Genomic DNA, 18,689 nt, shown 5'->3' with positions numbered 1-18,689 from the left:
TCTGCACAAAGGCAAAAAGACAATTTTTAAACAATGGATGAGCTTTTCTTAGTAATCTACTTGAGAACCATTTAGTGTTCAAGTAAAACTTTTGAATAAGTGAAGCTTTTAGAGAGTGGTTTAGTGCTTTTATATTTAATAATCTCAACCCACCCAATTTATATTCATTATATAAATAGGCACGCTTTATTTTGTCTGGTTTAGCATCCCAGATAAAGCGAAATATTTTTTGCTCATATGATTTGAAAAACGAATCATCAGGAGTAGGCAGCGCCATAAGTAAGTGAGAGAACTGAAATATGAATAAGAAGTTAATCAGAGCAATTTTTCCATAAATAGACAGGTATTTACCTCTCCATGGTTGCAGGATCTTATCTATTTTTACAAGTTTTCTATTGAAATTCATTGTGGAGAGCTTATTTATATATTTTGTGACATGAATACCGAGTATGTCTACTTCACCATCAGCCCATTTTATAGGTAAACTGCAGGGTAATGTAAAAGTTGTATTTTTAAAGATCCAATACGTAATATTGTACACTTATCATAAATATGTTTTAATCCAGAGTGTACAGAAAAGTTATCTAGATCTTCAATGAGACATTGCAGGGATCTAGCTTGCGGACTTAATATAAAACTTGAGTTATCGGCATACATGGACACCTTTGTTTTTAAGCCTTGGATTTCTAATCCTCTAATGTTGTTATTGGATCTGATTTTAATAGCTATCATTTTGATGGCCATAACGAATAGATATGGTGACAGCGGACACCCTTGTTTAACTCCTCTTGACAATTCAGAACTCTCTGAGTAGTAGCTGTTATTTATTATTTTACACCTGGGGTTGCTATACAGTACTTTTACCCATTTTATAAGAGAATCACCGGAATTGAAAAAAATCCAGATATTTATAAATAAAATCCAGTCTTACTTTATCAAATGCCTTTTCAAAATCTGCTATAAAGACCTGGCCTGGCCTGGCCTATTTCTAGTAGTTGTCGTATATTATTTCCAATGTATCACCCATGTAAAAAACCTTCCTGATCATGATGAGCAATACCTGGTAAAACCCTTTTAATTCTGAGTGCTATGCATTTCGCTAGTATTTTTGCATCCCAACATTGAAGTGTAAGGGGCCTCCAGTTTTTTAGAAAGACTGGATCTTTATATTTGCCATCTGGGTCTTGTTTTAATAATAGAGAAATCAGACCTTCCTGCTGAGTACCTGACAGATTACCATTTCTATCTGAGTAGTTAAAACAATCTAACAATGGAGCTTTTATTATATCAAAAAAGGCTTGATGTACCTCTACCGGTATGCCATCAAGCCCTGGGGTTTTTCCAGACTGAAAGGATTTAATAACCTCTAATAGTTCTTCCTCTGTAAATTGGCCTTCGCACAAATTTTTCTGTACATTTGTTAGTTTTCCCTTTTTTTATTATTTGGAAAGAATTTCTTACCGTAATCTTCATTCAGTGGGAGAGGATGAGACGGAAAAGAGAACATCTGCCCAAAATATTCTCTTTTAAAATATAATTTGGAAAATCATAAATGACTCCGTCTTCAGTAACAAGTTTCAGAAAATGATTTTTGTTAGCGTTCCTGTATTGGAGATTCAGGAATAGTTTTGTGCATTTTTCTCCATATTCCATCCAGTTTTCTTTTCTTTTTGTAATAGATTACATTAGATTGTTCTTGAATAAGTTCCTCAAGTTCTTTTTGTTTTTCCTCTAACTTATTTTGTATCTCTGTAGTATCGTTTTTATTGCTATCTACCTGTACTATTAGTTCATGGATTTCCTTTGTTAGTCCTGTCTCTTTAGCCAGAAACTGCTTTTTATTATTGGTGAATATTGAATTGAATGACCTCTGAAGGTACATTTAAAGGTATCCCAAACAATAAGGGGATTTTCTGAACCTATATTTTACTGGAAAAATTCAGTTATAAATTATTTTGTCTTAGTTAAAAATAAGTTGTCCTTCAGTAAACTTTGATTACATTTCCAATACCCCCTTCCAAGTGGAAATGCTATAAGAGTTATGTGAAGGCCAATTAGATGATGATCCGATCGCATTCTATTAAAACTTTTTTAACCTTTGATGCAAGAGAGAAAGAGACAAGAAAGTAGTCAAGACGACTAGCTTGATTAAGTCTCCTCCATGTATATCTCACTAGGTCGGGGTTTTTTAGCCTCCGAATATCCACTATTTCTAATGTCTCCATAATATGTGTGATTTCCTTAAGGGCACGGTGATGATAGTTTGTAGAGTAATTTCCTTTACGGTCCATTGAGGTACTTATCACTGTGTTCTAGTCTCCTACCATAATGATTTGATCATTTGTTGCCTGTAAGTTCAATAAATTGGTATAAATGTTTTCGAATAAGTATGGATCATCCTGATTTGGGCCATATAGATTAATGAGCCAAATCTCTTTTTCATTCACTTTCATATTCAAAAGGATCCACCTTCCTTGCGAATCATTCCTGACTGTTTGCACATTCAGATCTACATTTTTGTTAATTAATATCATCACACCTTTTGAGTTCCTTTGTCCATGACAGAAAAGTATTTCACCATCCCATTCCTTTTTCCACGCAACTGTCACGCCCTGGCCATAGAGAGGCTTTTATTCTCTATTTTGGTTAGGCCAGGGTGTGACTAGGGTGGGCATTCTAGTTTCTTTATTTCTATGTTTTCTATTTCTTTGTTTTTGGCCGAGTGTGGTTCCCAATCAGAACACAGTGTTGGTAAGTGGTCATGTCTATCGTTGTCTCTGATTGAGAATCATACTTAGGCAGCCTTTTTCCCACCTGTGTTTTGTGGATAGTTATTTTCTATTTAGTGTCTGCACCTGACAGAACTGTTTCGTTTTTTCACTTTGTTATTTTTTTCGAGTGTTTTTGAGTAATAAAGAATCATGTCCACTTACCAACACTGTGTTTTGGTCCATGCCTTCCGACGAGAGACGTTACAGACTACCCACCACCAAAGGACCAAGCAGCGTGGTAAAAAGAACGAGTGGACATGGGATGAGATCCTGGTCGGAAAAGGACCCTGGATGCAGGTCGGGGAGTATCGCCGTCCGAAGGAGGAGATAGAAGCAGCGAAAGCGGAACGGCGACGTTACGTGGAGTTGGAGCAACGAGGCAAGAATGAGAGGCAGCCACCCCAAAAAATGTTGGGGGGGGGCACACGGGGAGATTGGCAGAGTCAGGGTTCAGACCTGAGCCAACTCCTCGTGCTTACCGTGGGGAGTGAGTGACCGGTCAAGCACCGTGCTATCCGGTTCTGCACACCATGCCTTCAGTGCGCATACACAGCCCGGTGCGCTCTGTGCAAGCTCCCTGCAGTGGCTGTGCTAGAGTGAGCATTCAGCCAGGACGGATTGTGCCGGCTCAGCGTTCCTGGCTTCCGGTGCGTCTCTTCGGCCCAGGTTATTCTGCGCCAGCTCTACGCACGGTGTCCCCGGTTCGCCAGCACAGCCCAGTGCGGCCGGTTCCAGCTCCCCTCACTTGCCGGGCTACAGGGGGTATCCAGCCAGGACGAGTTGTGCCAGCTCTGCGCTCCAGACCTCCAGTGCGCCTCCACGGTCCAGTGTGTCCTGCGCTGGCTCTACGCACTATGCCTCCAGTGCGCCGTCATAGCCCAGTGTGTCCTGTGCCAGCTTTCCACACTCACAGAGCTAGAGTGGGTATCCAGCCAGGACGTGTTGTGGCAGCTCCACTCACTAGCCTGCCAGTACGTCTCCTCAGTCCGGTGAGACCTGTTCCGGCTCCACGTACAAAGCCTCCAGTGATGATCCATGGCACGAAGCCTCCAGTGATGATCCATGGCACGAAGCCTCCAGTGATGATCCATGGCACGAAGCCTCCAGTGATGATCCATAGCATGAAGCCTCCAGCGATGATCCATGGCTCGGAGCCTGCAGTGAGGATCCACGGCACGAAGCCTGCAGCGATGATCCACGGCACGAAGCCTCCAGCGTCGATCCGCGGTCCGGAGCCTTCGGCGACGGTCCCCGGTCCGGAGCCTGCTGAGACGGTACCCGGTCCGGAGCCTGCGGAGACGGTACCCGGTCCGGAGACGGTCCGCGGTCCGGAGCCTCCGGCGATGATCGGTGGTCCGGTTCCTCCCGCGATGATCTGCGGCCCGGTTCCTCCAGTGAAGGTCCATGCACCAGGGCCGCCACCAAAGCGGAGGGATCTGCGGGCGGAGGGGGGTCTACGTCCCGCACCGGAGCCGCCGCCGTAAGGGATGCCCACCCGGAACCTCCCCTTTAGAGTCAGGTTTTGCGGCCGGAGTCCGCACCTTTAGGGGGGGGGGGTACTGTCACGCCCTGGCCATAGAGAGGCTTTTATTCTCTATTTTGGTTAGGCCAGGGTGTGACTAGGGTGGGCATTCTAGTTTCTTTATTTATATGCTTTCTATTTCGTTGTTTTTGGCCGATTGTGGTTCCCATTCAGAGGCTGCTGTCTATCGTTGTCTCTGATTGGGAATCATACTTAGGCAGCCTTTTTCCCACCTGTGTTTTGTGGGTAGTTATTTTCTGTTTAGTGTCTTCACCTGACAGAACTGTTTCGTTTTTTCACTTTGTTATTTTGTTCGAGTGTTTTTGAGTAATAAAGAATCATGACCACTTACCACGCTGCGTTTTGGTCCATGCCTTCCGACGAGAGATGTTACAGCAACTTCATCTAAGGATGTAGAGTGAGTTTCCTGTAAACAGTATAGGTTATATTCCTTTTCTTTTAGCCACGTAAAGACTGATCTTTTTTTATAATCTGCTAAACCGTTACAATTATAACTGGCTATACTTATTTCACCCCTTACCATAACAAGATACTATTCTCAGTCAGAATTGACCATCATTAGTGCTTGTTAGGTTACTGCAATCAGAGGTATTATGACGGTCAAAATTAGAGCTTTCAAATGTCTGATATTTAGAATTCAAGAAATAGGTTCTTGCAATATTTGTTTTATTCCCTTGCCTCTGAGCCAATGCCACAAATGTTAGAAAATTGAGACAAGATATTATGTGTAGTAAATCTGAGTAGGTTGATGTGTATGATATTGGATGTGATTTAGTGAGTGTGTACGATGTCTGTATAGGAGTAAGACTATAATGTTTGCTATCCAAATAAATAATAACTCGAGTGTCTATGTGTGTGACATGTAGTGCGTAAAGCCTTAATATTCATGATGATAATTGTAATCCATATCGTATCACCATCATAGTTGCATCAGAATTACCTTTAACATCATTGAAAACACATCCCAGCATTTCCATAGCAATTGACGTTTCACATGATCATGAAAGAGACCTTGCATTACTGTAGAGACGGCTTCACTACAGTACAAATGTATTCCGTACAATATGCTATTATTCCCCAATGCCCCTATTCTGATATCTTCCCCTTGCTTGTTGTAAACATATATAAACATGTAGACAAAGACATAAAAAATATAGACAAACAAAAAACATATGAATATGAACATGTGAATGTTAGCAGTACAGAAAGTTTGCCATCAAAGCGGAAAATAAACACAATCATTGTGAATTTCAGCCCACTACTCAGCAAACACATAGAATGACTGTTTTCCTGTCATTCTGTTCATTAAAAAAAAAATCACATGATCTACAACCACTTTATTACTTGATTTTCCGAACGCTGGTCACGTTTTCAATGCTAATCCTATAGAATCAGCAACGGTCCAGTGAATGTGTTTACTTTTGAACGCTCCAGCATGGAATTATTACCTTGTCTTAAACTGTATATTTTGAACTAGACTGTAGTCTGTCTGGTTGTCTGAGCTTGTAAGAGTCTGAACCCTGAACTTTGAGTTGTGTGATCTTAATTTGCCCATTTTGAGAACCTTATTTCAAATGTGTGTGTGTGTCTCTGTGTGCATGTCTCTCTCTGTGTGTGTGTGTGTGTGTGTGTGTGTGTGTGTGTGTGTGTGTGTGTGTGTGTGGTGTGTGTGTGTGTGTGTGTGTGTGTGTGTGTGTGTGTGTGTGTGTGTGTGTGTGTGTGTGTGTGTGTGTGTGTGTGTATGATTCAGGTGTGAGAAGTTGGCAGAGACCATCTGGCAGAACAGGCAGCAGATCAGGAGAGCAGAACATCTGAGACAACAGCTTCCCATCCCCGCCCCATCGAGGAGCTACTGAACGACCTCAACAGCACCATCACAGCATCATCTCAGCACTGGTCACCAGGTGTGTGTGTGTGAAGTTGTTTGTTAGTGTTCAGTATCAAAGTGCAAGGTATTGTGAGAATAGGTTGTAGTGTGTTGGATTGTGTGCAAGTGGCTTTGAGCTGGATGTGGGTGTGTGAAAATGTGAACTTCTTATAGACACACGTATCTTCAGTGTGTATGCTACTCTACAGTCATGTTTACACCCCCCCATTTCCTCTGTGTGTGGGGACTAAATGGATAGCAACTGAACTGTATTATTTACCATATACTACACTCAGTGTGAACCCTTATACAAACCCTATCCTACTGACATAACCCCTGACTCCTTATGTGGCCAATAGTGTGAGATTACATTTATTACCGGCATTACATTAGAAATGACTCAGCACCGCACATCACGGGAGCCCGGTTATGTGACTCTGTGGAGCAGAAAAACGTGTGTGTGTGTGTGTGTTTGACTCTGTGCTGAGCCCAAGCTGGGTTGTTCCGAGGCAGGGGGAGCAAGCTGCTGATGGTTCCTCCAGCAGCCCAGCCGAGCTCTGCTCTCAACCCCTGCTGAACCTGCCAATGAACACACAAACACAACCCCAGTCAGCCTGCGTTAACCCTCAACGCTACAAGGAGGGAGAGATGGAGCGAGGAGAGAGGGAGGCCTGCTATCGATCCGAAAGGAGAAAGAAAACAGGAGGGAGAGTGAACGGTTTAGAAAAGGAGAGGAAGATACAGTACGAGGAAGAGGAGGAGTGAACAGAGTTTCAAAGACATAACGTGAAAGAAAGAGGGCCGATTCGAGAGCTAAAGAGACAAAAAGTGTTTGAGGCTAGAGATGAAGAGTCTACAATGATGGGGAGATGGGAAGAAAGGCTAACAGGCTCAGAACGTTAGCTTGAGTTCCATGGTAGAGTGTTGTAGCCCTGGGGACACTGTCTGTCAGCCCGTATCAGTCTGCCAGCCTCACTGACTGGATCAGGAAGTCTTCTGAGTGCTCCCAGAACTCTCTCCCTATTCCAGCTGTGGTCCCCACAGAGACCCATAATGTACTGTGGTCCCCACAGAGACCCATAATGTACTGTGGTCCCCACAGAGACCCATAATGTACTGTGGTCCCCACAGAGACCCATAACGCACTGAGAAGCTATGTCATTGTCAGAACGATGTCCGTTAGGCCGCAGACAGGGGAGCGTTGAGAGCGTAAAAACAATTATTTTAAAGTCAATACTACTGCACTGGTGTTTCCTCTCCTCTTAATTCGCTCTTTCCTGCTCTCCAGTGAAACCACACCCACATCCTCTCTACTGTTCCCCCTAAACCTCTAGCAGGCGCCTGGGAGGGAGGCTAGGGAGGGAGGGAGGGTATCTCAACACTGCCTGCTCACGGAGATGAGAATATTGAATATGGTCAGCCAAGCTTAAAACACAAGCAGCGTACTCTACTGAAAAGCCCTCCGTGCCTGAATGAATGAGCATCACGCTGCCTGTGTGTAGCGTTTGTCTGTCTGTGTGTGTTTATGTGTGGGAGCATCGAGAGCTGACAGCTTGCGTACTGTGTAACTTTCAAAAGCAGGTCAAATAGACATAATAGGCAGCAGTGTGTGATGAGCAGAATTCCCTGTGGTGATCTGTCAGTTAAAGAGATAGTGCTAAATGTTTTCAATCAGGTCCCTTTTCTACTAACCAAGAGTCAGATGAACTCATGGATACCATTTGTATGACTCTGTGTGCAGTATGAAAGAAGTTGAAGTTAGTTTCTGGGGCCATTGCTAACTAGCATGCTAGTTGTTCCTGTAGACTTTGTCATTGGGCTAACGCTAGTTAGCAGTTGCTCCAGAATCTTCCTTCAAACTGCATGCAAAGACATGCAAATGGTGTACATGAGTTCATCTGACTCTGGGTAAGCTAAAATGTTGCACTATCCCTTTAAAGCAACCCTCTACACTTTCCTCTGACTCTAATCTGTTTGTTCTGTCTGTCTGTCTGTCTGTCTGTCTGTCTGTCTGTCTGTCTGTCTGTCTGTCTGTCTGTCTCTGTCTCTGTCTCTGTCTCTGTCTCTGTCTCTCTCTCTCTCTCTCTGTCTCTCTCTGTCTCTCTCTCTCTCTCTGTCTCTCTCTCTCTCTCTCTCTCTGTCTCTCTCTGTCTGTCTGTCTCTCTTTCGCTCTCTCTCTCTCTTTCTCTCTCCCTTCTCTCTCGCTCTCTCTGTCTCTCTCTCCCCCTCCCTCCCTCCCTCCAGCACCTTTATCATAGAGAAGCAGCCTCCCCAGGTGCTGAAAACCCAGACCAAGTTTGTCGCCACAGTGCGTCTCCTAGTGGGCGGGAAGCTCAATGTGCACATGAACCCCCCGCAGGTCAAGGCCACCATCATCAGTGAACACCAGGCGAAGGCCTTGCTCAAGAACGAGAACACCAGGAAGTAAGTTACAGCATAGAGCCCCCTCATCACTGATATATACTGCCTCAGTGGAATCTATGGAGCAAGTGGAGATTCCACATTTAGATTATACTTTTGGGCGTGCCACATCCCACGTTCCCACGTTAAGTGTATAAATCTTCCTTCCTAGTACTAAAAGAATAGCCATGTTAGCCTATCCCTAGCCCAGGGGCATATTTGGGTAGCATATTGCAAGATTGTCAGCTTTGGCATCCTGAAAAAAACTTGCCTCACATAAATTGAAATGAGTCATTCCCCTTCATGTTCTGTGAAAGTTTCATGACTTTATGATTAATACATCTGCTGAAGCATCTACCTCTCCTCTTCCTCCTCTTCCTCCTCCTTCTCTATCTTCCTTCCCCCTCTCCCAGTGACAGCAGTGGAGAGATCCTTAACAACAACTGTGTGATGGAGTACCACCAGGCCACAGGAACACTCAGCGCCAACTTCAGGAACATGGTGAGGATGGACGGGACCAGGGTAGAGGATGGATGGGGCCAGGGAGTCTCAGTCTGTAATAACACACCTAGAGAAGATTCKCTTCAGAGACAAACCCCAGCTAAACTGGAGTCCAAGAGGCTTTTGGAGATTCTGCATTCTCATTCTRTGTTCATACTCATACAGATAGCATGTTACTCAGCCCACATGCTGTTTTGAGTTCCCTAGGGTTCTCCATGGATAATTTACATGTAAACTCTGGCTTAAATGGATACTTCGGGATTTTGGCAATGAACTTGTGGATACCATTTTTATGTCTCTATTTTCAGAATGAAGTTAAAGGCAGAATGCTAGTAAATGTGCATTGACTTGCGAAACTACCTCTAACTTCCTTCATACTGGACACAGGGACATACAAATGGTATCCATGAGTTCATCTGACTCTGCGGAAGTAGACAAAGGGCCTCATTGTGAAAATCTCGAAGTATCCCTTTAAATCTGCTCCTGGAATGAAAGGGAATCATGTATGTGTGTGATCAGAGAACAGCTCCTCAAAGTGAATAGTCTGGAAGATGTTTGTGTGCTGTGCTGCTGTCCTCTCCTCAACCCTCATGATCCTCCTCTCTGACCCCGCCTCCTCTTTCATGTAGTCTTTGAAGAGGATCAAGCGCTCGGACCGGCGAGGGGCGGAGTCTGTGACAGAGGAGAAGTTTACCATTCTGTTTGAGTCTCAGTTCAGCGTCGGGGGTAATGAGCTGGTCTTTCAGGTTAAGGTAAGAACTGATAACCTGGTCCCAGATCTGTTTGTGCCGTTTTGCCAACTCTTATCAATACAGCACACACAGGCTTCAGAAGAGATGAGCAGAGTGGTGGACTAGCCCAAGGTGAGCTGTTGGCTCTAGTCTAACCTAGCACCTCAGCAGCCTTTCTTTCTTTCTGGTCCTGACGAGAAGAAAACAAAATGTCGGGGGAGTTTTCTCTTCTCCACTGTTCAACCAATCCAGTAAATGTGGAGGAGGAGTTAAGCCGGAGTGTCGCCTTGTTAACGTCCAAAAGAGGAAGTCGTGTCACAGGCTCTCTTTCCATTTCCCCTGAAAACCAGATGCATCCAGTTGTCTTCGACGCGCAGAGGGGGTGGCTCAGTCAATACACCATGTTCCTTACCCTGCTCCTTCAGTGACCATATTAGAAGTAGTAATCATTGTTAAAGCTATGTCACACAAGAAAAATGACCTTCACATTGTCAATGGTACAGGAAACATATATGCTCCCCTACTCTCCATAACACATTTGTTCATGTATTTCTCTGAATTATATGGATTGTTTGGTTGGAACACAAAGTGCTGTACAGTAGGTTAAAGTGGAAACATGTTTTACATGAGTTGCCTTATATATACTGTATTTGATACACATACACGTCTTTGTGTTTGTAATGACGCTGACCTTTTTCTTCCCTCTCTCTCTCTCTCTCTCTCTCTCTGTCAGACGTTATCACTTCCTGTGGTGGTGATCGTCCACGGTAGCCAAGACAATAACGCCACAGCAACAGTACTGTGGGACAACGCTTTTGCCGAACCCGTAAGTTCAGTGTGATCATCGTGTTGCGYGTATGTGTGTGTGATGATGTCTTTAACACTTTACATTGTTTTGTTTTTCTCTTTATGGACGCTCTAGCGTTGCCCTGGTTTAGGGGCCTTAACCCTCTCTCCTCTCCTCCTCCCCAGGGTCGGGTGCCCTTCATAGTGCCTGAAAAGGTGCTGTGGCCCCAGCTGTGTGAGGCCCTCAACATGAAGTACAAGGCGGAGGTGCAGAGTAACCGTGGCCTCTCAGAGGAGAACCTGGTCTTCCTGGCCCAGAAAGCCTTCAGTAGCTCCAGCATCAACCCTGATGACTACCGCGGCATGACCATGACYTGGTCCCAGTTCAACAGGGTAAGACCAGGGTGCGTCTCAAATGGCACCATATTTCCTATGTGGTGCACTACTTTTTACCAGGGCCCATCTTTTGACAAGAACCCTATGGGCACTAATCAAAAGTAGTGCACTTTGTAGTGAGTAGGGTGCCATGTGGGACACTGCCCATGACTACTGACCAGTGGACTATAAGACCTGACCTCTGCGTTAGGAACAAGTTGTTGCAGAGGGGTGATATMATTTWTTTGATGCTCAGATGGAATCTATTGTAGAGTTTTTACCTTGCCTGGTTTGTGTATATTTTATTTAGATGTGAGTATGTGCCACTGCAGACACAGTTTACCTCTTTGGTGTTCCTTCCCGTGTTCAGAGTAATGATTCCACTATATCTGCATTGGGGGCAGCAGGTAGCCTAGTAGTTAGAGCGTTGGGCCAGTAACCGAAAGGTTGCTAGATCGAATCCCCGAGCTGACAAGGTAGAAATCTGTCATTCTGCCCCTGAACAAGGCAGTTAACCCACTGTTCCTAGGCCATCATCGTAAATAAGAATTTGTTCTTAACTGACTTGCCTAGTTAAATAAAGCTGCTCTCCAAGGGCTGAGCGAGTCTCTAATGTGTTTCTCTCTAAGGCTACGTCCCTAATGGTACCATATTCCCTACATAGGGCCCTGGTCAAAGGTAGTKCACTAGGTAGGGAATAGGGTGCCATTTAGTCTGATGAGCTCTAGTCGGCTGGCTGTGAGGTCCTCAGGTCTGGTTAATGGGCCTGTTTGTCAAGACAGGAAGGGCTAATTCAGCCCCAGGCCTCATTGGCTCCCTCTAACCAGCCACTGATGACAGAGAGCACACTCACATTCAGACCTCATTCACCACAGAGCATCAGCCTCATTAGAGAGARAGAGGGCCTAGAAACAGGCGCTAGAACATGCACCTCAGAGCTCACTCACTGATACACACTTGCACATCATGGATGGATGTAAGGGGGTCAGCTGAACTCTGGGAAATATCTCTCACTGRCTGACTGTCTATTGTAATTRCTGCTCTACACTAAATCAAATCAAATCAAATGTATTTATAAAGCCCTTCTTACATCAGCTGATATCTCAAAGTGCTGTACAGAAACCCAGCCTAAAACCCCAAACAGCAAGCAATGCAGGTGTAGAAGCACGGTGGCCAGGAAAAACTCCCTAGAAAGGCCAGAACCTAGGAAGAAACCTAGAGAGGAACCAGGCTATGAGGGGCGGCCAGTGGCGCAGTCGCTCTTTGGCTGTGCCGGGGTGGAGATTATAACAGACAATGGCCAAAGATGTTCAATGTTCATAGATGACCAGCAGGGTCAAATGATAATAATCACAGTGGTTGTTGAGGGGTGCAACAGGTAGCACTCAGGGAAATGTCAGTTGGCTTTTCATAGCCGATCATTCAGAGTATCCTATCCGCTCCTGCTGTCTCTAGAGAGTTGAAAACAGCAGGTCGGGACAGGTAGCACGTCCGGTGAACAGGTCAAATGTTCCATAGCCGCAGGCAGAAAAGTTTGAAAGTGGAGCTACTCTGTATGTGTGAGGAGAGGTTAGTGCGATTAAAGACAGACACAAACTTGGTTTATCGACTGTATCAAACACAATGTCCCAATCCCTCTAACCTACAGGAGAGTCTGCCTGGCAGGATTTCACGTTCTGGCAGTGGTTTGATGGGGTCATGGAACTCACAAAAAACATCTCAAACCAACACTGGAATGATGGGTAGAATAAATATAAAAATGTCTATATTCCTAGAATTTCTACTCCGAGAATAAACCTGTGGAAATGAGGTTTGACTGGATTGTGTGTTAGTGAACATGAGATGCCTGCAGCGTGCACACACTGCCCAAAGTAGACAGGGAAATGGACAGAGAAAATGGCTCAAATGAGCTAAAGGCCTCTTTTTTGTTGTCGTTTGAATGGCAGCTGTAATGTGCTTTCTTTAGTGAGTCTTCTTGATAGGTGCCCTTGGTGTTTTTTTCCTCTTAAGCCCCCTGCTGTTGCAGCCTCACATTTTGATTGGGTTGTTTAATCTCAATGAAGCCTAGCAAAAGGCCCTCGCCAGCAATGCGACACAGCTTTTACCATAGCAACACAGAGAATATGTATCCCTACTGTAATGGGTCAAGAGGATACAATTATTGTAGGGGAAGGGGGCGGCATGACCAATGTATGTAACAATGTATCTTTGTCTGTCTCTGTCCTTATGTCCTCCCATCTGTCCTCCATCATTGTCTCGCTCATATCCTCCTCATGCCCTCCATCTGTTCCTCGCTCATGTTCTCGGCTCGCTGTCTCCCTCTACTGTTCTCCTCTTTTCCCCAGTCCTCCTCCTGTCCCTCCTCATGTCCTCTCTCATATCCTCCTCCATGCCTCCTCCACACTGTCCTCCTCAATGTTCTCCTCTGTCTTCTCTGTTCTCTCATGTCCTCTTGTCCGTCTCTCTGTCCTCGCTCATATCCTCCTCCTCAATGCCCTCATGCTCATGCCCTCCTCATGTTCTCCTCCTGTCCTCGCTCTATGCCCTCTCTCTGTCCTCCTCATGTCCTTCCCTCATATACGTCCTCATGCGCCTCCACCTGTCTCCTCATGTCCTTCTGCAATATCCTCCTCATGGCGTCCACAGCGTGTCCTCGGCTGCGATTCTGCTCCTCATTATCCTTCTCAATTGCCCTCGCACACTGTCGTCCTCTCCTGCCTATCCCTCCTCATCGTCCTCCTCAGCTGTCTGCTCCTCATGCTCCATGTGCCGTCTCAATCCTCTACTTCCTCTGCTCCTCATCTCCCTTGTCCTCAACTCATGTTCTCTATCATGCTCCTCTGCTGCCTCTCTGCATTTCCTCGTGCTCCTCTACTGTCCTCTCCATCCTCTCGTCCTCCTCTTGTCCTCTCATATCTCCTCATGCCGCCTCGCACCTGTCCTCCTCAATGTTCTCACTCCTGTCCTCCTTCGTCCTTGTCTCTCCCTCACTGCTCTCCTCCTTGTCCTCCTCATGTCCTCTGACTTATGCCTTCCTCTGATGCCCTTCCACTCATGTCTACTTGCTGTCTCTCCTGTCCCTACTTCCTGTCCATGTCTTCATGTGTTCGCTCTCATCCTGCTATCCTCCTCCTTTCTCGATGTCCTCCTTATTCTCTCTCTCCTGCTCGCCCTCCTTTCTCTTCTGCTCCTCTCCTCGGCTTATCTGTCATTGTCGTCTGCTGTTCCCTCTTTCTATCTCCTCTTGTGTCCTCCTCCTGTCTCTTCTCTCTCTCTCTGGCTCTCTCTGTTGCTCGTCTCTCTCTCTCTTCTCTCTCCTTTCTCTGGTCTCCTCTCCTCTCTCTTCTCTCTCTTCCTTCCTCTCCTTCCCTCATCTCCCTCTTTCTCCCTCTCCCCTCCTCTTTCCTCTCCTCTTTCTCCCCCTTCTCCCTCTTCCTCGTTCTTCACTCGCTGTAGTTGACCAGGGGGGATGGGTTTCGTTGCGTGGGGGATTTTGTGCCAAGCAGCAGGCCCAGGACATGTTGATGTCCAACACCCAACGGGAACCTTCCCTGCTTACCGCTTCAGCGATTCCTGAGTCGAGGCATACTTCGCCTGGGTGGCTGGAGAATGCCCAACAAAACCAGGTTAACTGACAACCAACTCAGTCAAGCGAATCAATATTCATTCAATATTTGTTCATTTAGTCTAATAGTCACAAATTAATATCTTCGAGCGGAGAATGGTGTTGTGTTAAAATTAGCCAAATGGGACTTAAAGTAAGTTTGTCTATGTTTCAGGGGAGAGGATGGGTGTGGAAGGCCTCATGTCGCTTACCTGAGCAGCGCAAGAGAGCCTTTCTGCCATACGCCTTTGGCCTGACGCCGGCGATCAGTGACCTTCAACCACCTCAACTTCGGTTCCTTTGCTATCCTCAGCATACCCAAGGATTGAGGCTCTTGTCTCAAATTTAATACTAAACAGCAAAATATCTGCTCAACCTGTCTATCTGTGTATTGACCTCTTATGTCTTCAGTTCTCTACTTAAAATATAATGTATGACATATATTATATCGTGTGATCTATTCGCTCGTTATCGATTCGATATTGCGTCTATTGTATTTTGTCGATTAGAGGGCTTATGAAACAGCCACCACTGGAGTAACTGTGACATTGTGACCTATATGCTGGCAGGTCTGAACACATAGCGATGTTCTTCTCCTCCTGTTTCTCCTTTCCCTTGCATTTGCTCTCTATCAGCGAAAGCCAGTGGATGGAGTACGTTGAAACTACCGCAGATCAAACAAGTGGTATACCCAGAGCTCACACATGCATCTCTCTCTCCTCTCGGTGGTGGCGATAGGGGCTGAATTTGAAATCGCGCTATATAATGTGGCTGAAATGTTCATTGATCAACTCATTTAAGGTCGTTTCACTTCCAGAATGGAGGAAGCCAATTAGAGCGTCACATGTCCGCGGGCCTGAAGGGCGCTCTTTGTCTCCTCATCATTCAACTTTGCATCTTAGTATAATGTCATTCTGGGGGTAATGGTTTAGGGCAGGGGGTGCCGCTATTGTTGAGCCGGGTTAAGGGTCTGTGGGCCTCTCAGGGGAGGGCTCCAGGTCGGCTGCTGCCCCAGCACTCCTGCCCTTAAACCTGATCCTGTCCGTGCTCGCAAAGAGGAGGTGTAATGTTTGAAGCAGTAAATGTAGGAGCGGGAGGAGAGGGGGTGGTGGTTTGACGGATGGTTGAGTGGCAAAGTGTTGCCGTGGTACGACAAAGCTCTGGCGTTCGGTGTAATGCGACGTTCTCTGACGATCGTTGCGCTGGTGTGTTGTCTCTGTCTGTTTGTCTGGACCGGTGAGGTTCACCACCAGACAATCCTGACCAGCAACAGAATCTCCCACGCTACAGTGGATCACTGGAGCCTCCCTGTTGTCCAGTCACCCTCCAAAACTGATCGGGCTATTGTATCCACCGCCTATGTGAGTATAGATTAACATATGTGTTGCGTGCATGTGATGTGCGAGTGAGGTGTGTGTGGTGCCTGATGGCCTGTGTTGTACTATAACTGGTTCCTGGTGTTGTGAGGTGGTTGTGTGTCCTGATGGCTGTGTTACTAACTTGTTTCCTGTGTGTTGTGAGGCTGTGTGTGTCTGGATGTGCTCTGTGTGCCTACTAGCACTGGTTCCTGTGTTGTGGGCAGATGTTGACTCCATGTTAGATGCGACGGTGACTTTGACCTGGATGACACATGGACGTGGCGCGACACGTTGAGGAGCTGCTGCGGCGACCGATGGAAGAGCCAATGGAGCGCCAAGCAGTCGTAGACCCTCAATCTCTGACCTGACACCAACAAAAGAACCCGCACCTTTTGACATTTTCTGATGGATCCATAAGAATTTCCTCCCTGTTTTAATAAAATTCAGCATAGCTTTAATGTGAAATGGTTTAATTGAATGTGTGATAGTTTTTATTGTTTTTTCTTCTCAGCAATGCAAAATGCACTGTCAGTGACACTTCTTTTCAAGTTTGTCTCCGGTACGTATCCTGTAAAAACAGACTAGGTATAAATGCAAAAAACGACAAATGTTACAGTATTGTATAAAAAGAACGTCTTTCAATTCAACCGTATGTATTCCTTCATTTGTCAGAAAGATTCTAACAAAGATTTTTAAAAGAGGCACTCTCTAAAACCGTATGAAGTCATTTAAACAGTGTTTGTTTAACTGTTTTTGGGTTTAGGTTTATTTTATTTAATGTAAATGTTTAATATCAACAGAGGTTTTTTAATTCAATCCGCTCTGCCAAAAAAGAGAAAGATTAATGAAGAATTTGTTGTTATTGACACGATCATCGCGCTATGTTGTTGCGAGGGTAGTTTCAGTAGTAGTATAAATAAATTTCTGAATCTTACAAAACCTAAATCTCAAGCAGAATGGCTCTCAATTTTCTTTCAGAAGCAAACTGAGTATCTATGTCAAACACACACGCACCACACAAGGATGTTTGATGTCATCAAACACCACACACACACCACAAACACACACCACACACTGTTTGCATACATACATTCCCGTTCCCAGCTGAAAACTTGGGGAACTTTGGGCCCCGCTCTACACTCACAGCGTTAATTTTAGTTTCCCTTAATTTGCACACAGATGTAATGGTAAATACAGCAATGCCACACTCAAAGGTCTCTGGCAGCCCATTAGAGATAGATAGAGGAACAATCAATTAATAATCGTTTTTACATGGCATTGCCATGAGGTCTCCACACCCATTTTAAAGTTGTCAAACTGGGTGGGGATTCCTGATGGGGTTGGTACTACTTTAGTACCGCTCAAACGGTGCTGCCGCATGGCTGTCTCACATACACAGACTGCCTTTAATTGAAATGGCAACAGATATCAAACGATGAGTCCTCTAATCTATTCCCCTCCATACCCCTTAGATGATGTATGTGCATTCAACGCTACCTCTCATTACCGCTCTGTCTGTCTGTCTGTCTCTGTCTTCTCTGTCTGTCTGTCGGTGTTTTAAAAAAAACACACTCATTTGGTCATGTTTGGTTATTGGTTGTGACGTCTAGTGTTACAATCCTATTTTTGGGGGAGCTTGTTTTGGATGCTGTTGGTAGGGGAGCTGAAGTCATGGGTGTGTGTGGAGGTTGGGGTTTAGGTTTGGTGGTATTGTAGAGGAAGTCCCATTGCTAGGATGATGGTGAAGAGTCTTATAAAGAACTGGGTCTTCTTAATTGGCTTAGTATTGTGCCATCTGCTGAAGTAACAAACTACTCGATCCATGCTGAGATGACTAGTGGAGATTATTCAAAAACTCCTCATTTTAAAAAGAAAAACCTTATGGGGCAGAGATGCATTTTTTGAAGACTGTTAAGCTAATTCCCTGCAAGGGCTACCAGTTTTGCAGTGGGTTGGAGAACATATTTTTTGAGTTCTAACAGCAAATGTCCCTGTAATTCTCACATTTTGCCATTACTTAATGTCATGTTAATGGATATCTGAGGTGAGTGTGACTAGCTAGCACTATAAACTTGCCACTGTAAGCTGTTAGCTGAATGGCTATTAAGTGACTGTCTAGTGACAAAACAGGAGAAAAACGTCTGATTGCAACAGAACCCACATTCGAGACCTTCACCGCTTTACTAACTTTCACAGTAAATTGCCCAACTGAGTTGTTTTTTTAAAACGCCCGGACCCAAGCGACCGCTTATATCGCTAAATTGTCTTGAAGGCCAGCCCTGATGGTACTCTGTCTGTCTGTCTGCTGTCTGTTTTTTTCTCTCTCTGTCTATCTCTGTCCGTAAGCCTGGTCTCCTGTTTTCTGTTATTACTGATCATGTTGCTAAATCTTGCATGTGCTGTCTGTCTCCTGTGTGATATACACTAAAACATCAAACTGACAACACTTGAGTAACAGATATATAGCTATGTTTTGCAGTACAATATGAGAGGGCTTTGAAACAGTGACTCATCAGTCCTGAGCTGGAAGGCCATTGTTACCATAAAGTTTGGATATTTGGCACTGGCTCACTCCCTGTCTTTCATCGCAAGAATGTTGTAGTGGGTCTGTCTCCATATTAGTCCCAGCCAGGATCGTCTGCCATAGTCCACCTTAGCTACCGCAGTTTAAACAAGCATCTAACTTGATAGACTCACTGTTGCTCGTGGCTACGCTGTTCTCCCCCCCCCTCCCCCCCCCCACACACACACAC

General features: G+C 45.2%; 1 pseudogene; it reads left to right on the top strand.

The window, feature by feature from the left end:
• LOC111980766 (signal transducer and activator of transcription 5B-like) overlaps positions 1 to 18,689 on the top strand; it is a 31,736-nt pseudogene that overhangs the window by 9,088 nt on the left and 3,959 nt on the right.

Source organism: Salvelinus sp. IW2-2015, linkage group LG20 (genome assembly GCF_002910315.2).
Source record: "Salvelinus sp. IW2-2015 linkage group LG20, ASM291031v2, whole genome shotgun sequence".
Taxonomy (NCBI): domain Eukaryota; kingdom Metazoa; phylum Chordata; class Actinopteri; order Salmoniformes; family Salmonidae; genus Salvelinus; species Salvelinus sp. IW2-2015.
The sequence above is the reverse complement of the archived record's forward strand: the minus strand, read 5'-3'. Positions and strand labels throughout refer to the sequence as shown.